The sequence below is a fragment of the Marmota flaviventris genome, chromosome 10 (genome assembly GCF_047511675.1).
Source record: "Marmota flaviventris isolate mMarFla1 chromosome 10, mMarFla1.hap1, whole genome shotgun sequence".
Taxonomy (NCBI): domain Eukaryota; kingdom Metazoa; phylum Chordata; class Mammalia; order Rodentia; family Sciuridae; genus Marmota; species Marmota flaviventris.
In genome coordinates this window covers 105,665,947-105,688,923 of record NC_092507.1, presented here as the reverse complement: position 1 = coordinate 105,688,923, position 22,977 = coordinate 105,665,947, and positions in this window count along the sequence as shown.

Here is a 22,977-nt window from a genome sequence, read left to right as displayed (position 1 = left end):
TAGGCCACTGGCAATATAGATGGCTTTTCTTTCTTTCTTTCTTTTTCTTTTTTTCTTTTCTTTTATTTATTTATTTTTGGTAACAGGATTGAACCCAGGAGCACTTAACTACTAAGCCACATCCCCAGTCCACTTTATTTTTTATTTTGAGAAAAGGTCTCACTCATTTCTTGGGGCCTCACTAAGTTGCTGAGACTGGCCTCAAACTTGTGATCCTCCTGCCTCAACCTCCTGAGTCCCTGGGATTATAGGCATGAGCCACCACACCCAGTTGATGGCCTATTTCTCCTTTCAATCTCTACTTCTTTCCCTCTGAAAAGACACCAGACAATGGTATTATTAAGATATTTTGCATAGAAACTGATGATACTACAGACACTTGAAGGTACCCATTTCAACACTGCTGATCACATTACTACCACCAAATTCAGAATGACAATGTTTTGTTGTCCATTTTTATTTGAAGTTTTAATTTCTGAACTTTGAAACTAAAAGTAAGGGACTTAGGTGAGAGTATTATAGTGTTATTATAATATGTGATTTTAAAAAATAGTATGTGATTTTTTAAAAAAATATTTATTTTTTAGTTGTGGTTGGACACAATACCTTTATTTTATTTACTTTTATGTGGTGTTGAGGATCGAACCCAGGGCCTCGCATGTACTAGGTGAGCACTCTACTGCTGAGCCACTCCCCCAGCCCAATATGTAATTTTTTTTAAGTGGCACTAGATGCAAAGCATATATAATTAAGATATTTTGGGAAAATGCAAAAAAAAAAATGAAATGGTGTCACAAATTCTTTGTGACCCCAAGCAGCACTCAGTAAAATTTCCAGCTATGAACAACCTCTGTAGAGTAAGTAACTGTAGTCTTCAAGCGATTCTATACAAGGTACTCAGCAATGCGCTCCATTAGCCAAGGGTATATCCTGCTAAGATATAGTTTCTACCAACGAGTTATTTCCTTTTGATTAGTATTCATTATGAATGCTATGCTACTACTTTCTTCAAACAAATTTAATGATGCATCTTGCCAAAAAGGGGTAATCTTAGACATTACAGGTGTTATAAAAGGTAGACCTACTGGTAGAACATTTGCCTAGCATGCATAAGGCCCTGGGTTTTATCCCCAGTACTACAAAACAAACAGAAGAAGAAGGTAGATCTTGGTGTCCTAAATTACAGATGTCAAAATTGTTGAAGAACATTGCTCAAACCAAAAACTAGGACTCAACAAATTTTGGTTGCATTTGGTTCCCCAAGAAACAAACTCTGAGATGGAAATTGGCATTCAAGAAGTTTATTAGGAGGCTGGGTCTGTGGCTCAGTGTTAGGGCACTTGCCTAGCATGCATGAAGCACTAGGTTCAATCCTCAGCACCACATAAAAATAAAAGTATTGTGTCTACCTACAACTAAAAAAAAAATCTATATGTATGTGTGTGCATATATACATATATATGGGCTGGGGATATAGCTCGGTTGGTAAAGTGCATATATATATACACATATATATATGTATATATATTTAATATACATATTATATTTATATTATATATGTATTATTATTTTGAGAAAGGATCTCATTAAATTTCCCAACCTGACCTCTAACATATATATGTGTGAACACACACACATATAGATTTTTTTAAAGAAGTTTATTAGGGAGCACGTTGGAATGAATACTTGTGGGAGAACCAAGGAAGCATGATTGACCAGGAGATGTTGAACTGTGCCACTTTTGCAAGAGAGGCCTCCGCCAAGCCTATAGCTAGCCTTAGAGCTGGAGTGGCACTTTAAAGTTTGAACTGGGGTGGGAAACCAGGGCCATTGTAAAACCCATCAATCAATCATTGAATGTGGGCTGCTTCTAGTACTGAGGCTGGATGATGGGCAAAGTGGTTCTCCTCAGCTGAGGGCAAATCCCAGAGAGGGACTTGGCTGAGAGGTGCCAGCTGGCTACCTTCCCAGAAGCTGAGGACATAAATGTTTTGGACGTTCAGGTGAGTGATCTGGGCAGCACCTACCACAGCCATTACAGTGTGAAATTGGCAATGGAAAAGAAATTAAAATAGTAGACATTTTGTACATTAAAAATAGCCATGGGGGTGGGGGTTAGGCTCAGCAGTACAGTGCTTACCTCACATCTGCAAGGTCCTGGGCTCGATCCTCAGCACCACATAAAATTAAATAAAATAAAGTTATATAAAAAAATAGCCATGGCTGGGGATATAGCTCAGTGGTCAAGAGCTTGCTTGGCATGTACCAGGTCCTGGATTCCAGATCCAGCACAATAACAACAGTAATAATAATAATAATAAAGCTAAATCTATTGAAAACACACAAAAATGTATCAGAAACTTTGCAACTGCTAGAAGAAAACATAGGGCCAACATTCCAAAATATAGGTTCAGGGGCTGGGGATGTGGCTCAAGCGGTAGCGCGCTCGCCTGGCATGCGTGCGGCCCGGGGTTCGATCCTCAGCACCACATACAAACAAAGATGTTGTGTCCGCCGAAAACTAAAAAAATAAATATTAAAAAATTCTCTCTCTCTCTTTAAAAAAAAAGAAAAGAAAAAAAAATATAGGTTCAAACAGCAACTTCCTCGATAGGACTCCTACAGCTCAGAGAATAATACCAAAAATTAATAAATGGGATGGCATTGCATTGGAGAGCTTCTGCACAGTGAAGGAAACCACAGAGCCTAAGGAATGGGAAAAAAATCTTTGCCAGCTACTCCTCCTCTGACAGTGGATCAATATCAAGAACATACAAGGAACTCAGGAAGGGGATAGGAGGGAGGAAGGATAGTAAAATCAATCAGACCTTATTACCCTATGTGCATATGTGAATACATGACCAGTGTGACCTACATCAAGCACAACCAGAAGAATGAGAAGTTATACTCCATTTATGTGTGATGTGTCAAAATAGAATAGTATCATGTATAACTAATTAGAACAACAACAAAAAGAACATATTTGGAACTCAAAAAACTTAACACCAAAAAAGAAGAAATAACTCAAATCAATAAATGGACAAATGAACTAAACAGACACTTATCAAAGGAAAACGTGCACGCTTGTGTGTGTGTGTGTGTGTGTGTGTGTGTGTGTTCAACATCTTTAGTTAGAATTGCAGCCATTGAGAATACAAATAAATGCTGATAAATATGTTGGGGACAGTATCTGTCATTTTGTATAAAAATTGAATAACTGTCCCTATTTAAAAAAAAAAAAAAACCCTTGTTTAAGCACAAAAATAAAATACTGTATTCTTTGCTGGGGATGTAGCTCCATGGTAGAGGTCATGTTTACCATGTGTGAAGCCCTATTCAATCCCCAGTACATAATAAACCAGGTATAGTGGTGCACACTTACAATCCCAGCAGTTTGGGAGGCTGAGGCAGGAAGATCAGAAGTTCAAGGTCAGCCTCAGCAACTTAGTGAGGCCCTAAACAACTTAGCAAGATGCTATCTCAAAATAGAAAATAAAAAAGACTAGGAATGTGGCTCAACGGTTAAGTGCCGCTAGGTTCAATTCCCAGCATCACCCCCAAAATCATAATAAAAAACTATATATTGTTCCATAAATATATCACAATCTACAGTTGTGGGCTGGGATGTGGTTCAGCGGTAGAGTGCTTGCTGGCATATGTGAGGCACTGGGTTCGATTCTCAGCACCACATATAAATAAATAAGTAAAATAAAGGTCATCAACAACTTAAAAAAAAGAAGATTCTACAATAGCTCTCAACTGTGTCTATGCCAATTCTATACCTTATTTCTCTGGTTTATAAGATGGATATGGGCTTGGGATACAGCTCAGTATAGAGTACTTGCCTAGCATGGATAAGGCCCTGGGTTTGATCCCCAATACAGAAGAAAAGAAAAAGAAGATAGGTTTGAGTTGGTTACTAAACTAGTCCTTATACCCTACTGGTGGTGCACACCTATAATCCCAAAGAGACAGGAGAATCACAAGTTCAAGTCCAGCCTGGGAAATTTAGTGAGACCCTGTTTCAAAATAAAAAACAAGGGGCAAGGGGCTGGGGATATACCTCAGTCGGTAGAGTGCTTGCCTCACATGTAGGAGGACCTGGGTTCAATCCCCAGCACCACAAAATAAATAAATTAAAGAATAAAATCCAAAAAGGACTGGGGATGTAACTCAATGGTTAAGGATTCCTGGGTTCAATCACCCATACCAAAAAAAAAAAAAAAAAAAAGAATAAAAGTAATGGGGATGTAACTTATTGATAGAACACCCCTGGGTTCAATCCCTAGTAACACAAAATTTTTTTAAAAATAGTAGAACCTGGGCTGGGATTGTGACTCAGCAGTAGAGCACTTGCCTAGCACGGGTGAGACCGGGGTTCGATCCTCAGCATCACATAAAAATAAAGGCATTGTGTTGTGTCCATCTATCCCTAAAAAATAAATATTTTAAAAAAATAAAATAAATTTGGCTTTAAAAAAATTAGTAGAACCTTACTTCCCATGAATTCCCATCTAAGATTTTCAATTTCAACCAGGTAAATAAACTCAGACCCTCATTTCTGCCCATACTAGCCTTCTACTTAAATTGGCCCCTCTCTATTCTCCTCCTCCAGGAGACGTCTGTAAACATATGATTCTACTCTCTGCCTTCTCTGGATCTGCAGACCACAGGCTGTGCCACAAAACTCGCCTCTTAGTTACACATTATCTCCATCTCTCCAGGGTCCTTCGAGTACAGACGCTGATCCTCAGTAGATGGGAAGCTCCTCTAGAGCAGAGATTGTACCTTGAACCTTCCCTTAGCATCTGCCCCGTTAATGGGCACATGGTGGGCTTAGAATAGATTCGGAGATTTAGAAACAAAAGGGACTTCAATTTCATTTTACAGATGAGTTAACAGAGGCTCAGAAAGAATAAGTTGTAATCTTCCTCTGAACTCCCACATTACTCCGTTTGTACCTCTTTTATGGTATTTATTGCTTTCTGTTTGTGTTTTAATTATCTTTCTACCTGTTGTACCGGTCTTTCTCTGTACTTTTATGAGCTACTACTCATTTGCCCTTTGCTTGAATGCTGGCTGGTCTTCCCTACGGCTCTGTCTTGGGTCAGCTAATCTGAGCCATCCATCCCCATAGACTTCAGTGACCCCCAATAAAGTGGATGATGCATTCATCTTTAGTCCAACAGTATCTCAAGTGTCAGCTCTGTGGGAATGTACTCCTCCCTAATCCTTGTATCCAGCAGATGGCCAAATTCTATTCATTTACTATGGAAATGCTACATTAACTCTGATCCCTGTATTCACTGCCATTTGCCATGAGTTCAGTCCTCCTCATCCCTTAATGGAAGGAAGAGCTTCTTACCTTCTCCTTATAATCTTTCTTTTCCTGTTAATTCACCCTCAGAGGTGCTACCTAAGTTATTTCCCTGAAAAATTAATAAGGCCCTTTGACACCTACAATAAAATCTGAAACTTCTGAGGCTAGAGGTGTAGTTCAATTGTAGAGTGCTTGCCTCGCTTGTGTGAGGCCCTGGATTTTATCCCCAGTACCACAAAATAAACGTATTTCTTAGTCTGGCATGCAAAGCTTGTAAGAGAAAGGCCAATAGTGAAGCCAGTGGTTAAGTTATACTAACTACCAGGAGGTAAATTTTGAGTGTTATGTGAGTGGTATGTGACCTCAGGCAAATTTATTTACTTCTCTGTGTCTGTTTTCCCTTGTTTGAAAAATGAGCACATGCCATGCATGAAGGCATACCCGCCGTAATCCCAGCCACTCAAGAGCTAAGGCAGGAGGATCACAAGTTCGAAGCCAGCCTGGGCAACTTAGCAGGGCTTTAAGCAACTTAGCAAGACCCTGTCTTAAAGTGAAAATTTAAAAGTTCTGGGAATGTAGCTCAGTGGTAAAGCATCCCTGGGTTCAATCCCCAGTAACCCACCCCTCACCCCCATCACACACACACACAGAAGAACAGGGTGTGAGTGGCTCAGTGGTGGAATGCTTGCTTACCATGTGCAAAGCCCTCAGTTCAATCTCCAACACAGAAAAGGAAAAAAAAAAAGATGCGGCTGGACATGGAGACATGCCCCTGTATCCCCAGTACTCAGGAGGCTGAGGGGAGACATTTGAGCCCAAGAGTTTGAGACCAGCCTGGGCAACATAGCGAGACCCTGTCTCAAAAAAAAAAAGATAATTTTTAAAAGATGCTATTTGCCCTCTTTGCACAAATTCCATTATCTCCATGGCAAAAACAATCCTCAGGTCAACTTGAAGCTTGGGCTTTTAAGAAGGATGTTATGCCTGAAAAAAACCAACCTTCCTTTCTTAACTCACATTGAACACTGAGGAAGAGGCTGGAGTCATGGCCAATTACTTGCACATAGCTGCAACGTCTAGAGCAGGAAGGGACCAGAAATTTTTATAACCCTAAGAGAATGGCAAGAGAGCTTCTTGAAAGATCTGATGGTATCTACTCTAATCAGGTAAATCCAGCAAAAGCCAGATGTCCTCAGGGGGGAACCCGGAGGCAGGGAAGCTGTCCCCTGTACCTGTGTATGCTGCCGCATCCTGTCCTCAGCTCCGGGCAACTTTCTTCAAGTCATTAAAATTCTTGTGTATCTACCTGCATTAAAGGGACTCGTGTTACTTGCTTGACTTTGTTGGTGCCTTTTATTTTTTATTTTAATTTTGGGTTCTAGGGATTTAACCCAGGGGTGCTTAACCACGGAGTCACATCCCCAGCCCTTTTTACTTTTTGAGTCAGGGCCTCACTATGTTGCTGAGGTTAACTTTGAACTTGTGATCCTCCTGCTTCAGTCTCCTGAGCCTCTGGGATTATAGGTGTGCGCCACCGTGTTGGGCTGTTGGTGTCTTTGGATTAATTACAACCTCATCACCCTTTTATAACTACACAGACTGGTATGAGAAGAGAAACTGTGGAGAGGCAGAGATGGGGCCAGGTTGGTCAGTGGGTACTAAGTTATAGGTAGACTGGAGCAAGAATTACAGTTCTGTTATTGCATAGCAAGATGGCCTTAGATAACAGAAATGCATTTCAAAAAGCGACAAGAAAGGAGTTGGAAGGTTTTTCATCATAAAGTATTGATGTTTGTAAGATTAACCTGAGTTAAACATTGCACAAGGTATTCAGGTATCAAAGTATCACATAGTACCCCATAAATGATATATGATTTTCATGTTTTTATATATAAGATGAAAAAATTAAGTTAACAAATTTTAATAAAAAAAGAAGTGAAATTGGCTGGAAGCTCCTGGCTTCTGAAGTAATTTGGAAGAAGTTTTTCTAAAATTCGAGCAGAGAGATAGTGCAAGATTCTTAGGTGCCCAGAACACCCTCAGAGGAAGATCACAAGAATATTGTAGCTTAAAGTGCAAAGGTACCAATTCAATGCTAGTGTCCCTCAGACCTTGACTTCAGGTGGTTTGGCACCATAGTTTGGAAAAATGGTCACATTGAACGAGGTCCAAAACACTCTCTCCTGGACATTTCAGTTGATTTTAAAATTTCATTTTATTATGGTACTAAAAAATTGAACCTGGGGAGCTCTACCACCGAGCAACACTTTCAGCCCTTTCTATATATTTTTTTTTTTTTGAGACAGGGTCCCTCTAAGTTGCTGAGGCTGCCTTGAATTTGTGATCCCCCAGCCTCAACCTTCTCAGTCACTGGGATTACAGATGTGCACCTCCAAACCTGGTTTAGTCTGGGTGTTTTAAATCAGCTCTTGCCAGAGGAGCCTGGGTTCCTGAGGTCCCTAATGTCTCCTTGACAAGTTAACTGGGCTTGTCAATGGGAGAAATTTAAACCAGTGAACCCTAAGGTCTGGGACACATAGCTGGGTTAGATACTGGTGTCAGCGGAAGAATTGAGGATCCATTCAAACCATGCCACCACTACCCTGAGCAACTTCCCAAGCAGACCCCGTGAACTGCTGAGGTGGTAGAATTGAGAGAGGACGAGGGTGGCTGAAGTGTGTGCTTTAACTGTCATTGGTGGGGCTTTCAATGACATGGTGGAGAAGACAAAGGAAGAAGGAAAGTGAGGCAAATTATAGAGAAGTGAAAAATGTTAAATGAGAACAGTAATAGGACCCTTTAGAACACTCGGGGGCTATAGAGTCACATAAATATTATCGTATCAATGTTTGATTATGTAGACCAGGTAAGGGTAATGGGGTTTATTACCACATTATCACATTATCTTTTTTTCCCCCACATTTTTTTTGTTGGTTCATCCTAGCTGCACCTGATGGTGAATGGGATTTGTTATTACATATTCATACCTGTGCACAACAAAACAATGTAATTTGGTTAATATCAGCTCCCCAACACTTCGCCCCCTCTGGTTTATGTTCTTCACAGATGCATACTGTTTTTTTTAATTGACACATAATATTTGTGCATATTTGTGGGGTATAGTTTGATAATTCAATATTTGTACACGAAGTGTGTAATGATCAAATCAGGGTGATTAGCATTTCTGCCTCTTCAAGCACTAATTGTTCCTATGTATTGGGGAGCTTTGGACTTTTCCCTTTTAGTTATTTGAAATACACAATGAACTGTAAGTTACAGCCAACCTACTGTGCTGGAGAACACTCGAAAGAATTAACCTCTCCCTAAGCCCTCTCCCCTGGCCCCTTCCTAGCCTCTACTCTCTACTTCCATGAGGTCAACTTTTTAAGCTTTCACAAACAAGTGAGAACATGAGTATCTGTCGTTCTGTGCCTGACTTACTTCGCTTAACAGGATGTCCTGTTCAATCCATGTTGCCATAAATAACAGGATTTCATTCATTTCTATGGCTAAGAGTATTCCGTGATGTGTAGGGACCACATTTCCACTCATCTGCTGATGGACGCCTTGATCGATTCCATACCTTAGCTATTCTAAATAGTGCTGCAGGGCTGGGGATGTGGCTCAAGTGGTAGCATGCTCACCTGGCATGCGTGAGGCACTGGGTTCGATTCTCAGCACCACATAAAAACAAAATAAAGATATGTGCCCACCTAAAAAAACTAAAAAATAAATATTAAAATAAATAAATAAATAGTGCTGTAGTAAACATGGGCGTGCAGGTGTCTCTTGGACATTATTTCAGTTTTGGGGACTTAGACCTAGTGGTGGGATAGCTCAAATCCTATGGTAGTTCTATTTTTGGTTGTTTGGGGATTTTATTTTCCCTTTGTTGTTGTTTTGTGGGGCTGAGGAGTTCTACTACTGAGCCCCATCCCCCAGTCCTTTTTATTTTTTTTATTTTGGGGACAGAATATCATTAAGTAGCTGGGATTACAGGCCTGCACCACCGTATATCTTTTCTGTTTTTGAGACAGTCTTGTTTATGTTTCCCAAGCTGGTCTCCAACTCCTGGGCTCAGGTGATCCTCCCTCCTCAGCCTCCCCAGTCGTGGGGAGTACAGGTGCGTGCCACCATACCCAGCTATTTTGAGGAATCTCCATACTGTTTTTCATAATAGCTGTACTAATTTACATTCTCACCATCAGTGTATTCAGATTTCTCCTTTCTCTGCTTCCTCACCAGCATTTATTTACTTTTTGTTTTTTTTTTTAATGTAGTCATTTTTCTGTCTGGGATAAGATGATATCTCACTGTGGTTTTGATTCACATTTCCCTAATGATTAGTGATGTTGAGCATTTATCATATGCTCTTGTTTTGTGTGTAGTTATCTTTTTGTTTTTTGGTGCTGAGGATTGAGCCCAGGGCCTCTAGCATGCTAACCATACCTTCTGCCACTGAGTTATGTTTTGTTTTGGTTTTTTTTTTCTAAAATGTTTATTTATCTACCTTTTTTTTTTTGGTACTGGAGATTGAACACAGGGACACTTAACCACAGAGCCACATCCCCAGCCTTCCCCTCCCTTTTTTTTTCCTCTCAGTATTTAGTGTTTTAGTTGTATTTGGACACAATACCTTTATTTTATTTATTTATTTTTATGTGGTGCTGAGGATCGAGCCCAGGGCCTTGCATGTGCTAGGCAAGGCTCTACCCCTTGAGCCACAATTCCAGCCCTTTCCCCCACCTTTTATTTTTTATTTTGAGACAGGCTCTCAGTTGCTTAGGGCCTCACTGAATTTTTGAGGCTGGCCTCGAGCTTTCCATCCTCCTACCTCAGCCTCCCAAGTTGCTGGGATTACAGGTATGCACGATCACACCTGTCTATTTTTTAATCAGATTTTTTTTTTTTTTTTTTTTTTGCTGCTGAGTTACTCGAATTCCTTAAATATATTCTGGAAATTAATCCCTGTTGGATGTTTAGTTTCAAAATATGTCATTCCATTTCTCAAGTTATCTGTTTTCTCTGTTGATGGTTTCCTTTGTTGAAGGTTTTCCTTTCTATTTTTCTGGTCCTCTCTTCATGAGCCAGGACACATTCCCCTTAGCACTGGTGTGTGATAGTATACAGGGAGTATTGGCAGAGAGCTCACTCAGGGCCCAGTGTTCAGATTTTATTGGGACTTAATTACATAGATAAGAGGAGTTGTTGATGGGTTGATCTCAGTCTCCAGGTCACCTGATACCACCCAAAGCCCCCACTAGTGGTGAAGTAACATTGTCTAGGGCCCTAAGTCACACTGTTAGAGTATCCAGTAAGACACAGGCCCCCAGACAATGATTCTCCCATCAGGCGCAACATTCCAAATGCTTGATAGGAGAATCTTCACAAAGCCTAAGGCAAGGGCCAGAACTTCTCTTTGGGCAAATTCTTTTTTTTTTTTTTTTTTTGGTAGTATTGGAGATTGAACCTCAAACATGGTAGGTAAGCCTCTACCACTAAGCCTTTTTCTTTTTTGAGTCAGGGTCTTACTAAGTTGCTTGACCTGGCCTGGAACTTAAGATCCTCCTTCCTTAGCCTCCTAAGTAGCTGGGATCTCAGGTGTGTGCCACTGTGCCTGGTCTGGCTTAAATTCTTGTATTTATTTATTTATAGTTGTAGATGGACACAATTCCTTTATTTTATTTATTTTTATGTGGTGCAGAGGATGGAACCCAGGGCCTTACACATGCCAGGCAAGTACTCTATCACTGAGCCACAGCCCTGACCCCTTTGAATTCTTTACTTCATGTGTTTATATAAAAAAGCAAGGGGCTAGGATGTGGCTCAATGGTAGAGTGCTTGCCTGGCATGTGCAAGGTCCTAGGTTCAGTCCCCAGCACTGCAAAAACAAATTTAAAAAGAAAGCAAGGAAACAGGCATGCTGGTATACATCTGCAGTCCTATCTAAGTGGGAGGCTGAGGCAGGAGGATCTTTTCAGTCCAGAGTTTGAGGCCAGGCTAAGCAACATAATGAAACCCTATCTCAAACACACATGCACAAAAAAAAAAAAAAAAAGGAAAGAAGGAAGCTTTGTGAACTGGGAATGTTGCTTTGGTAGTGCGCCTGCAGAGGATGCTTAAGACCCTAAGTAGGAACTCCAGCACTGCAAAAATGGAAAGAAAAGAAAAGTAGCTTTGTGTTGGGGCTGGTGTAGAAAGCTCTTGGAACCAGCCCAACACAGTCCCAACCTTTGTTAAAAGAAACCATTAGGGGCATATAGAGAAAAATCTTTTGAAATCTCATGGGAACAAAGCTACACTCCCAGGTACCAGTAAAACGGTGGTTCTAAGAACGTGCAGGAAGAGGGCACCAACTTATATCAAAACTGGGTTTGGGGGCTGGGGTGTGGCTCAGTGGTAGAGCGCTGGCCCAGCATGTGTGAGGCCCTGGGTTGGATTCTGAGCACCACATGGAAGTAAATGAATAAAACAAAGGTGTTGTGTCCATCTGCAACTTAAAAAGTTTCTTTAAAATGTCTTTGCAGGGGGGTTGGGGGTATGCTCCATGGTAAAGGGTGTGTGTTTAGCATGCTCACTTTAGCATGGGGCTCGATCTCCACAGCATAAACAAATAGAAAGAAAGAGAGAAGGTTAAAAAACAATGGCTTTGCACTTTCTGGTTTAGAGTATGGCGTGTAATGAGCCACAAGTTATCTTTTTTAACAAGGAAACAGCTGGGGGAAAAACCCAGAATATCAACTTTTTTTTTTTTTTTGTTACTGGGGATTGCTTAAACACTGAGCCACATCCCCAGTCCTTTTTTATTTTGAGACGGGGTCACACTAAGTCGCTTAGGGCCTTGCTAAATTGCTGAGGTTGGCTTGGAACTTCCGATCCTCCTCTGCCTCAGGCTCTCCAGGCACTGGGATTGCAGGCGTGGGCCACCGCCCCTGGCACCAACACCTTCTTAGGTCTGTCAGAGAATTGAAGATACAGGGCAAATAACTGTCCCCCAAACTGGACAGACAGGTGGATACAGAGAATCACAATCAACTAGAGCTCAAATCTCCATGAGAAAAAGTATTCGTTTAGGGAAACTAGACGAAACTGACGAAAAGCAGAAGACTCAATACCAACAAAATTCTAGGGGCTAGAGGTGTAGCTCAGTACTACAATGTTTGCATAGCTTAAACAAAGCCCTATTCTAATAACCCCTAACCCCACAAACTAAATAAATACACTAAAAATAAAAGTAAAGAAAAAAGAAAAAGAAACTGGGCAAGTAGCTCAGGGCTGTAATACCAACAAATCAGGAGGCTGAGGCAGAAGGATCACAAATTGGAGGCTGGCCTCACAACTTAACTAGACCCTAAGCAAATTGGAGAGACCCTGTCTCAAAATAAAAAAAAAAAAAAAACAAAACACAAAGGACTGGGGATATAGCTAAGTGCTCCTGGGATCAAGCCCCAGTACAAAAAAAAAAAAAAAAAAAAAAACAGAAAGCAAGTGATATAATTGATATGCTAAAAAAAGGGGGGGAGAAAATGGAATCGCATAAAAGACTCAATTAAAACAACAAAAAGTAAAAAAAAAAAAAAAGAGTGGAAAAAAAATAGGAACAAATAACCCAAGCAATGAATAGAAAGCGGTAATGACATGGTAGATACAAACCCTACTACATCAATAATTCTTTCACTTCTCAATGATTTAAATATAACAATTGAATTAAAGACAGAGGTTGTACCGGGTGTGGTGGCATTTGGAAGACGGTAGCTGAGATGCTAGGCGGTTCTGTGGTGTGTATTCTGCAGTTTTTCTTTGAAGGAAATTTGGTGTTTCTTTTCTCTTCTCAGAGAGTTCGTTGTCAAATGAGACTGTCAAGGGGGATTGTCTTAACTTGTTTGTGCTGCTATAAACAAATACCAGTGAAAGGTATAAAAAAAAACAAACAACAAAACAGAAATTTGGGCTGGAGTTGTGGCTCAGTGGTGGAGCACTTGTCTAGCATGTGTAAGGCCCTGGGTTCAATTCTCAGCACCACATATAAATAAATGAATAAAATAAAGATCCATCAACATGTAAAAAAAAATTAAAAACAAATAACAGAAATTTATTTTTCACAGTTTGGGAAGCTGGGAAATCCAAAATCAAGGCACTAGCAGGTTCAGTGTCAATTTCCAAGATGGTGCTTTGAGTGCTCTGTCCCCATGAAGGTAGAAAGGGGACCTAGTTAGTTTGTTCCAGCCTTTTTGTAAGATACCGTTCTCATTTCCCAGGGCAGAGACCTCTTTACCTTCATCACCTTCTGAAGGCCCACCTCGCAGTGAGGCTGCTCTGAGTATTACATTTCAACATTATTTTGGAGACGATATAGAAATTCAAACCATAAACGGGATTACAGTATTCCTTGTCTTGAAGCCAAATCTACGACTCTTTCATACGTCAAATCTATATATGTTTAAATCATATGTGTCAAAATTCACCAAACAGTCCACTTTATTATTTTTTAATTTTTATTTATCTATTATTATTATTATTGTACTGGGGATTGAACCCAGTTGCACTCAGCCACTAAGCCACGTCCCCAGCCCTTTTTATATTTTATTTAGAGACAGGGTCTCCTTAAATTGCTTAGGGCCTCGATAAGGCTGGCTTTGAACTTGTGATCCTCTTGCCTCAGCCTCCTGAGCTGCTGGGATTACAGGTGGGCACCACTGCATCTGGCTCCAAATTGTCCATTTCAAATGTGCTCACCTATGCACATGTGAGGCCACAGCACTGAATAAATAAATAGAATAAAATAAAAAGGAGGGCCAGTGTGAAAGTCTTTGGCCTCTGTCTTTGTTCTTGGCAAGGCCCTTATTCGATTATTTCAGTGGCTATACAGGACAAAAGAAGCAGAATAACTTTCAAAAGAGTTACTAGAACCAATTATCAGTAAATAAATTCAAACAAAAAATAAATATCCAAATTTCAAGGAAGCATAATTTGGTAAATTAGATAGAAAGGTATGCTCACTTAAAGGGAAAGAAATTCAGATCAGCACAGACTTCCCAACAGTAAAATTGAATGCCAGAAAACAAGAGTAACATCTACAATATACTTAAGGAAAGAAACTGAGGAAAAGATTATTATTTTTTTGGGTTGGGGGAGTACCAAGGATTGAATTCAGGGGCACTTGACCACTGAGCCATGTCCCCAGCCCTATTGTGTATTTTATTAAGACAGGGTCTCACTGAGTTGCTTAGCACCTCCCTAAATTGCTGAGGCTGGCTTTGAACTTGTGATCCTCCTGCCTCTGCCTCCTCAGCAGCTGGGGTTACAGGCAGGTGGGCAAAGATTATTTTTTATTCAGTCATACTGCCTTTTCAAACATAAAGGTTATAAACAAACACATTTAAGCCAGCAATAACTCAGAGAATATTAATTGCATGCATGCTTCTTGAAGAAACTACTAGCATTGCTAGGGGAGTGAGGAGGCTGAGGCAGGAGGATTGCAGTTCAAAGCCAGCCTCAGTAACAATGAGGAGCTAAGCAACTCAATGAGACCCTGTCTCTAAATAAAATACAAAATATAGCTGAGGATGTGGCTCAGTGGTCAAGTGCCCCTGAGTTTAATCCCTGGTACTCAAAAAAAAAAAAAAAAAAAAAAAAGAAAAGAAAAATTTAAAAAAGCTACTAGCAAATTAACAATAGCCAGCCAAGAAAATGGGGGCGAACTTTAAAGGACTGGGAGGAGATTTTAATGTTTTGAATTCTAATTTTCAAACTAGCATGCCAAAATCAAGTTAGGGAGAAGAAAAAATGAAGGGAATGAAGATGACACAATATTACATACTTTGTCATCGTAGGAAGACTTGAATTACCAAAAAAAAAAAAATCGAGAGAAGGGGGAGGTAACTTGAAAACAGAGTAAGTCTGCAATAGCTCAGAATCAAAAGGTATCTTTTAAGTGTGTTAAATCAAGCAGGCAGTGGAGTTGGGGCATAGCTCAGTGACGGAGCACATGCTTAACCTGCAAGAGACCTTGTGTTCAGTCCCCAACAGCAGAGACAAATAAAGCAAGAGATGAATAAGCATATTGAATGACATAAAGGTAGGCCCTGAGTCAGGTAATGCTACCGATTGAAATTGGCTCAAGAAAGGGGAGGGGAGACAGGAGGAAGAGGATGCACACCCACGATGCCCATGGCAGGGAAGCAATAAATACTGTTTTAAAAAAAGTGCACAGGGAGGGCATTATATAAAGGTAGAATTACAAACATAACATGAGAAAAAACAAACAGGGGACTGGGGGTATAGCTCAGCGGAAGATCTCTTTCCTAGTATGAGAGAGCCCTGGGTTTAATACTCAGCACTGAAAACAAATGCATCAATCTGTAGAGACAGAGATTGAAAGCGAACACAAAATACAGAATTGATCTTCTTCACTTTTAAACACATCAGGCACACAGAAAAATACATAAAATATGAATTACAGAATAATCAATAGTTGCAAAGCACATGCTCATTAAGTATTACCCAAGTCAGGAAACGGAACATTGCTAGCATTCCTTCCTGATCATAATCTCCAACACAGATAACTACTATTCTGACTTTCATGCTAATTATATGGTTTTTTAAAAAAAATTTATAGTTTGACAAACTATGTATAGATTCCTAGTCTTGCCTATTTTGGGACTCTTTGTAAATATTATAATCATACTGTATTTATTCTTTTGTATCTTATTTTTTTTTTTTCCACTGCTCTGAGAATCAAACTCAGGGCCTGGTGCATGCTGGGCAAGTGCTTTGCACTGAGCTACATCCCCCACCCCATCTTCTTTTATTTAAAAATGTGTTTCAGATGCATCCATTATATTGCACATGTAGGCAGTTTGTTCGTTTTCTTTGTAGGATAATAAACCGTTGCCTGAGCATAACAACTATTTACTAAATCCCAATAATGGCGTTGTATGAAATAGAGAAATTGTAGCTCGTTTAGGTTTTCCTTTGCATTTCACTGATCACCAGCCCTCCTTCGTGAATTTGTTACCTATTTAAATGCCCTAATTTTTGAATTGTCTGTTCAGGGTGTTTTGCTCGTTTTTTTTCTAGTAGGTTGCCTTTTTTTTCTTGTTGATTTTTAAGATAGCTTTGTGGGGGGGCAGGGAAGTATTGAGGATTGAACTCAGGGGTGCTCTGCTTCTGAGATACATCCTCCAGTCCTTTTTATTTTTCATTTTGAGACAGGGTCTTGCTAATTTGCCCAGGCTGGTCTCTAATTTGTGATCCTCCTGCCTCAGCCTCCTGAGTAGTTGGTATTATAGGCATGCACCGCTGCACTTCGCTCTTTCTATTATCTTGATTATGTTTTTGGATGAACAAAACTTCTACTTAATATAGACTAATTTATCTTTCTTTTTCTTTACAAGTGATGATTGTGTGTGTGTGTGTTTCTGTGGATGGAACCCAGGGTCTTATGTATACAAATCAACTGATGCTTTTTGAAATTAAATTAAGAAATATTTGTCTTGGGAAGCAAGTGGTAAGTTTGAGGCCAGCCGGGGCAACACAGCGAGACCTTGTCTCAAAATAAAAAAATAAACTGGGTAAGGTGGCACATATCCATCCGTAATCTTAGTGACTCCGGATGTTGGGACAGGAGGATCACAGTAAAAGACTAGCCTGGTCAGTTTAGCAAGATCCTGTCTCAAAAAAAAAAAAAAAAAAAGAGCTGACTACATAGCTCCATGGTAGTGAGTTTGCCTGGCATGCTGGAGGCTCTAGGATTAATTCCCATCACCACAAAATAAGTATATTAAAATAAAATGAGTTTCGGGACTAGGGTTGTGGCTCCTGGTAGAGCGCTTACCTAGCATGTGTGAGACACTGGCTTTGACCCTTAGAACCACATAACAAATAAAATAAAGGCACTCTTCCATCTACAACTACAAAAAACTTTTTTTTTTTAATTTAAAAATAAACAAAATGGGTTGGGATGTAGCTCAGTGGTAGAGTGCCTCAGTACTGGGTTCAATCCTGGAACTATAATAAAAATTTTTGAAAACCAGGACACTTTTGTCGACAGGTTGGCAGTACCTCAGTAATAGAGTCTTGCCTGGCTTGCATCCCCAGAACAATGACAAAAGAGTTTCTTTATCCAGACGTCATGAATGCATATGGTATCACCTAAATTTTTATAGTTTTGTCTTTTGTTTGTTTGTGCTGAAGATTGAAGCCAAGGCTACGCCTATGATGGGCAGGTGCTTAACTATTTAACTACCAGCCAGCCCTAGTTTTGTCTTTCTGACAGATCCACACCCTTTAGAATTTTCTGGAATTGACTTTTTTTTTGTGGTTCTGGGGATTGATCCCAGGGCCTTGTGCATGTGAGGCAAGCACTCTACCAATTAAACTATATCCCCAGCCCTTGGAATTGATTTATATGAATGGTACTAGTTACTTTAAAAGGTGACAATAAGGTTCTGGGCAGAAGATGGGAAATTGCTGAAAGTCAATGTGGAAGGCATTTAGACTACTTGGCCCCTTCTCCACTCGGTGTAGCCAGGCAAGGACCTGTCCAGGTAGGCGATATGGGCTGGGCTTTAGGTGTTTGCACACCCCATACTTGGGGCTAAAAATGGAGGGAATCAATGAAAGTTTGGTTTTCTTCTTCAACTCTGGACCCTGCACTTAGGCAGTTAAGAATATACTCTCTGAGAGACTCGGAATTCTTCTACAAAGAAATTGACCCTAGAGAAAAGACTTAACAGATAAAAACGTTGGTGAATACTCCATCCCTAGGTCCACCAGATCACCTAACAACAACTCAATGGCTTTAAACAACAAATCTAAACCAGGTGTGGGGGTGCACATGTGTAATCGCAGCTAGTTGGGAGGCTGAGGCAGGAGGATCACAAATTCAAAGCCAGCCTCAGCAATTTATCGAGGCCCTAAGCAACTCAGCGACACCCTGTCTCTAAATAAGAAATAAAAAGGGCTGAGGATGTGGCTCAGTGTTAAAGTGCCCCTGAGTTCAATCCTTAATACCAAATAAACAAGTAAATAAATTTTTTAAAAATAAATAAATAAATAAACAAAAAGGGCTGGGGGTGTATGTAGCTCAGTGGTAGAGAGCTACCCTAGTCTCACACACACACACACACACACACACACACGTATAATAATAATAATAATAATAATAATAATAATAATAACAACAACAATAATAAATGTTACAGACTAGAATCACCCAAGGGAAGAGGCACGTAGGATGGGTTCCAGGAGAGTTTTAGGTGTAGAACACCTACCTGTCCTCTCTCAGTGGAGTTTGCAGACAGGTTTTATTTCTCACAGCAATGGTGTGTGACAAAGTACATGGAGTACTGCCAATCAGGGAAGCTCACCTGAGCCTTGATGTCCAGAATTTTTATTGTGACTTATTGTCACGTAGACATCACTGATTGTCTAGGTGGCTGAACCTCCAGCCCCTCCAGAGCTTGAACTGATACTGCATGCATGGTTCAAAGCCCCCACCATAAACCACATTGTCAGCAAAGACTATCTGGCATGGCCTAAGGCCCCCAGGTAAACAAAGACATTCTTATCAGGCAGAACATTCCAAGAGTTTAGAGATTACCTCTCAGGAGGTGCGGGCAAGGGCCAGGCCCCTCTTTGGGTAAGGTTAATGCTTTACTACACATGCATGAATAGCAGGTGAATAGCAAGAGGTCAGGATCATTGGGAACCATGTTAGAAGGTTGCCCATGACACTCACCACTTAGAAAACATAACTACCCCTTAGAAACTTCCCCCTCTGGAGGATTTTGATCAGCTCCCAGCCCCCAATCCCTAGGGATTAAACCCAGGGCCTCATGCATGCTTGGCAAACACTCTGCCACTGAGCCACATCCCCAGCCCATAAGTGGATTCTTAAATATAATTAGACTACCACTCTTTTTTTTTGGGGGGGGTACTGGTGATTGAACTCGGAGGCGCCTAACCACTGAGTCACATTCCCAGCCATTTTATTTTTTATTTTGAGACAGGGTCTCACTTAGCTGCTCAGAGCTTTGCTAAATTGCTGAGGCGATCCTCCCGCCTCAGCCTCCTGAAATGGTGGGATTACAGGTGTGTACCATGTGTCTGGCTAGACTACCACCCATTTAAGGAAAGTCTCCACTATAAGAGAGAGAGGCCCAAACAAACCATGGAGGAAAAGAGAACTTAGAAAAACCAGAGAGAATTCAGGGAATAAAACCAGATTAGAGCCTGAGGCTGTAGCTCAGTGGTAGAGAGCTTCCCTAGCACTTGTGAGGCACTGAGTTCAATCCTCAGCACCACATAAAAATAAACAAATAAGGCTTGGGGTTGTGGCTCAGTGGTAGAGCACTCACCTAGCATGCTTGAGGCATTGGGTTCCATCCTTAGCACCACGTAAAAATTAAAAAGAAGTTGTGTCCACCTATAACTAAAAATATATATATTAAAAAAAATAAACAAATAATCTAGGCACGGTGGCACACACCTGTAATCCCAGCGGCTCGGGAGGCTGAGACAGGAGAATCGCGAGTTCAAAGCCAGCCTCAGCAATTGCAGGGCGCTAAGCAACTCAGTCTCAGTGAGACCCTGTCTCTAATAAAACACAAAATAGGGCTGAGGATGTGGCTCAGTGGTTGAGTGCCCCTGAGTTCAATCCCCGGTACCAAATAAAAATAAAATAAAATAAAAGCATGCCATCCATTTACAACTACAAAATATTTTAAAAAAGAAAAACTAGATTAAAAAAAGTAACCAACTGAAAAGCAAAATGAAACAAACGTTACGATATTACTAGAGAGATCAAATACTGCATCTACAAGATGGTGTGTTGCGGGGGAAGACTACAAGTTAGGTAACTCTTCGTTGTCTAAAGTAGGTAGTTGTCAGGGGTGAATTCAGGTTTTGCAGGGCCTGAAAAATACAACTGGGGAGACATTCTTTAAGAAAAGTAATGCAGGGCTGGGTTGTAGCTCAGTGGTAGAGCACTTGCCTAGCATCTGTGAGGCCCTGGGTTTGATCCTCAGCTCCACATAAAGATAAATAAAGGTATTGTGTTCATCTAAACTACAAAAAATAATAATAATAAAATAAAGAAAAGTGGTGCAAGACTGGTGTAATAGCATGTACCTGTAGTTCCTACTACTCAAGAGACTGAGGCAAGAAGATTGAGAGTTTGAGGCCAATCCAGTCAATTCAGCAAGACCTTGTCCCTTAGAAAAAAAAAAAGGAAGGAAGGAAAGGGAGAAAGGAAGAAAAGAAGAGTAATACAAAATTACAAGTTCAAAGTTACTGATGGGATTTTGAAGTCAGGTCTGGTGGTGCACTAATTCTAGACACTCAGGAGTTTGAGGTGGGAGGATCACAAGTTTGAGGCCAGACTCAGCAACTTGGCAAAACCCTGCCTCAAAATAAAAAATAAAGAACTGGGTAGCAGGGTGTCTCAGTGATAAAGCATCCCTCAGTTCAATCCCGAGTGTAAGCACCAAATGACGGAGACAGGTGCACACCTCATGAATTTATCAAAGCTTTTATTCAGCAGCGAAGTCAGGCATCGAATGGACACACATTGTGGAGAGAAAATGGCTGCCATTACAGGAGGGGTCTGGGCTTATATAAGTTACACACTGGGAGGTGACTTAACCATTGAAGACTTCAACAGGACACGGGCATTCTGGAAAAACTCTGCAAAAATTAGCAATTTGTTTTTACTGGGCAAGAAATGGAGGGTCCATTGTACTGTCACTGAGGAAGGACATATTGGGAAAGGATCAATGCTTGCCCTTTTCCAGGGATTGTCTTGTCACTGGGAAAGGATGTATTGGGAAAGGATCTACGTTATCAGTGTTTTGCCTTCTTCCTCCCTTCCTCTGCTCAACCACACTGTGTTGGGGGTTGTCATTTCCATAGCCTTCACCCAGGACCACAAAATAATAATAATAATAATAACAACAACAACAACAACATTTAAGAAAGAAAGAAGGGTTTAAAGCTGGAAGTGTAGCTCAGAATTTAGAAATACAAATACCAAAAGAAACAACTGAAAGGATTGAAGGTTGGGCTGGGGATGTGGCTCAAGTGGTGGTGCACTCGCCTAGCATGCGTGAGGCACTAGATTCGATTCTCAGCACCACATAAAAACAAAATAAAGACATTGTGTCCACCTAAAACTAAAAAAGAAAAAAAAATTATAGTTAAAAAAAAAAGTATCGAAGGTTGGATATTGAAGAAATCTGAGTAGAATGTGATATGCCAAGGAATTGCTTTCTTATCAAAAGTCCTGAATGCTAACTGACTTTTTGTCCCACATAAGGTCCCCTTAATTGTTTAATTCACTTATTTATTCATTCGTTCTTTTCTTGTGGTACAGGGGGTTGAATCTAGGACTTCACACTTCACACATATTAGGCGAGCAAACACTCTACTATGAAGACATAACTGCAGCCTTTTTTTTTTTTTTAAATGGTACTAGGGACTGAACGCAGGGGTACTTTACCACATAGCTATTGAGCTACATCCCCAGTCATTTTTACTTTTATTTTTATATTTATTTATTTAAGTTGTCAATGGACCTTTATTTATTTAAATGCAAGGACTGGGTAGCAGGGTGCCTCAGTGATAAAGCATCCCTCAGTGATAAAGCTGAGGATGGAACCCAGTGCTTCACACATGCTAGGCAAATGCTCTACTACTGAACCACAACCCCAACCCCCCCAATCCTTTTAACCAGTCCTGTATGTTATTTTCTTGAGATAGGGTCTTGCTAAGTTGCTGAGGCTTGCTTCCACTTGTGATCCTCCTTCTCAGCCTCCTGAGTCCAGGGGATTACAGGTGTGTGCCATTGACCTTGCTCTTCAGCTCTTTTTAAAATTTTATTTGGAGACAGGGTCTTGCTAAGTTGCCCAGGCTGGCCTCGAACTTGGAATCTTCCTGCCTCAGCTTCCTGAGTAGCTGGGATTACAGGCTCATTCATTCTGTTTTAACTCCATACCTCAGTTCCAACTCCCCTTCTTTGTTAGAGTGTCATTCTAATGTGTTTAATGACCTCTCTTGAGCAATAAGGTGAAATAGGCTGTTGGCTCCTTTTCCTAAGTGCAAATGTGAAGAAATTACCTGTTTCCAGATAACAACAAAGAAACTCCTGGGCAGATAAGGTTGTTTTGAACTAGTACATGTGCACTGGGGAGTTGGAGTGGTGGTGGCACTCTGGGAAACAGAGCATTGCCTTGGCTATGAAAGGGTCACTTGGACAAAATCAGCTCATTTTCCTTCCTCTTCTTGCCTCTCCAGCCCCCTGGCATTGGATAATCATTGCCAGCCTCGACTATAGAAATATCTGCAGTCCAATACCTCTGGGCCAGGGGTGGCTTTATCAGAGCACCAAACCCTGCTAGAGTGATGAGTTAGAAAAATGGGGAGGTGGGAGTGGACTGGCCACGGGCATTATTCCTCCTCTTTAACCAAAAAAATCCCCTCTGCCGGTGGATGGCAATCCAGGGAGGGCTTCCTCCAGTGGTCCTTCTCCCAGAGGGTTTGATAGTGAGGTTCAAACTCTGAATTGCTACTTAAAGGAAAGGGAGGAGGTATGATTAATTGGTTTTGTAGTACCTGGGGATATCTACCCTAGGGCTACTCTCCTCCTCTCTCCTTAAACT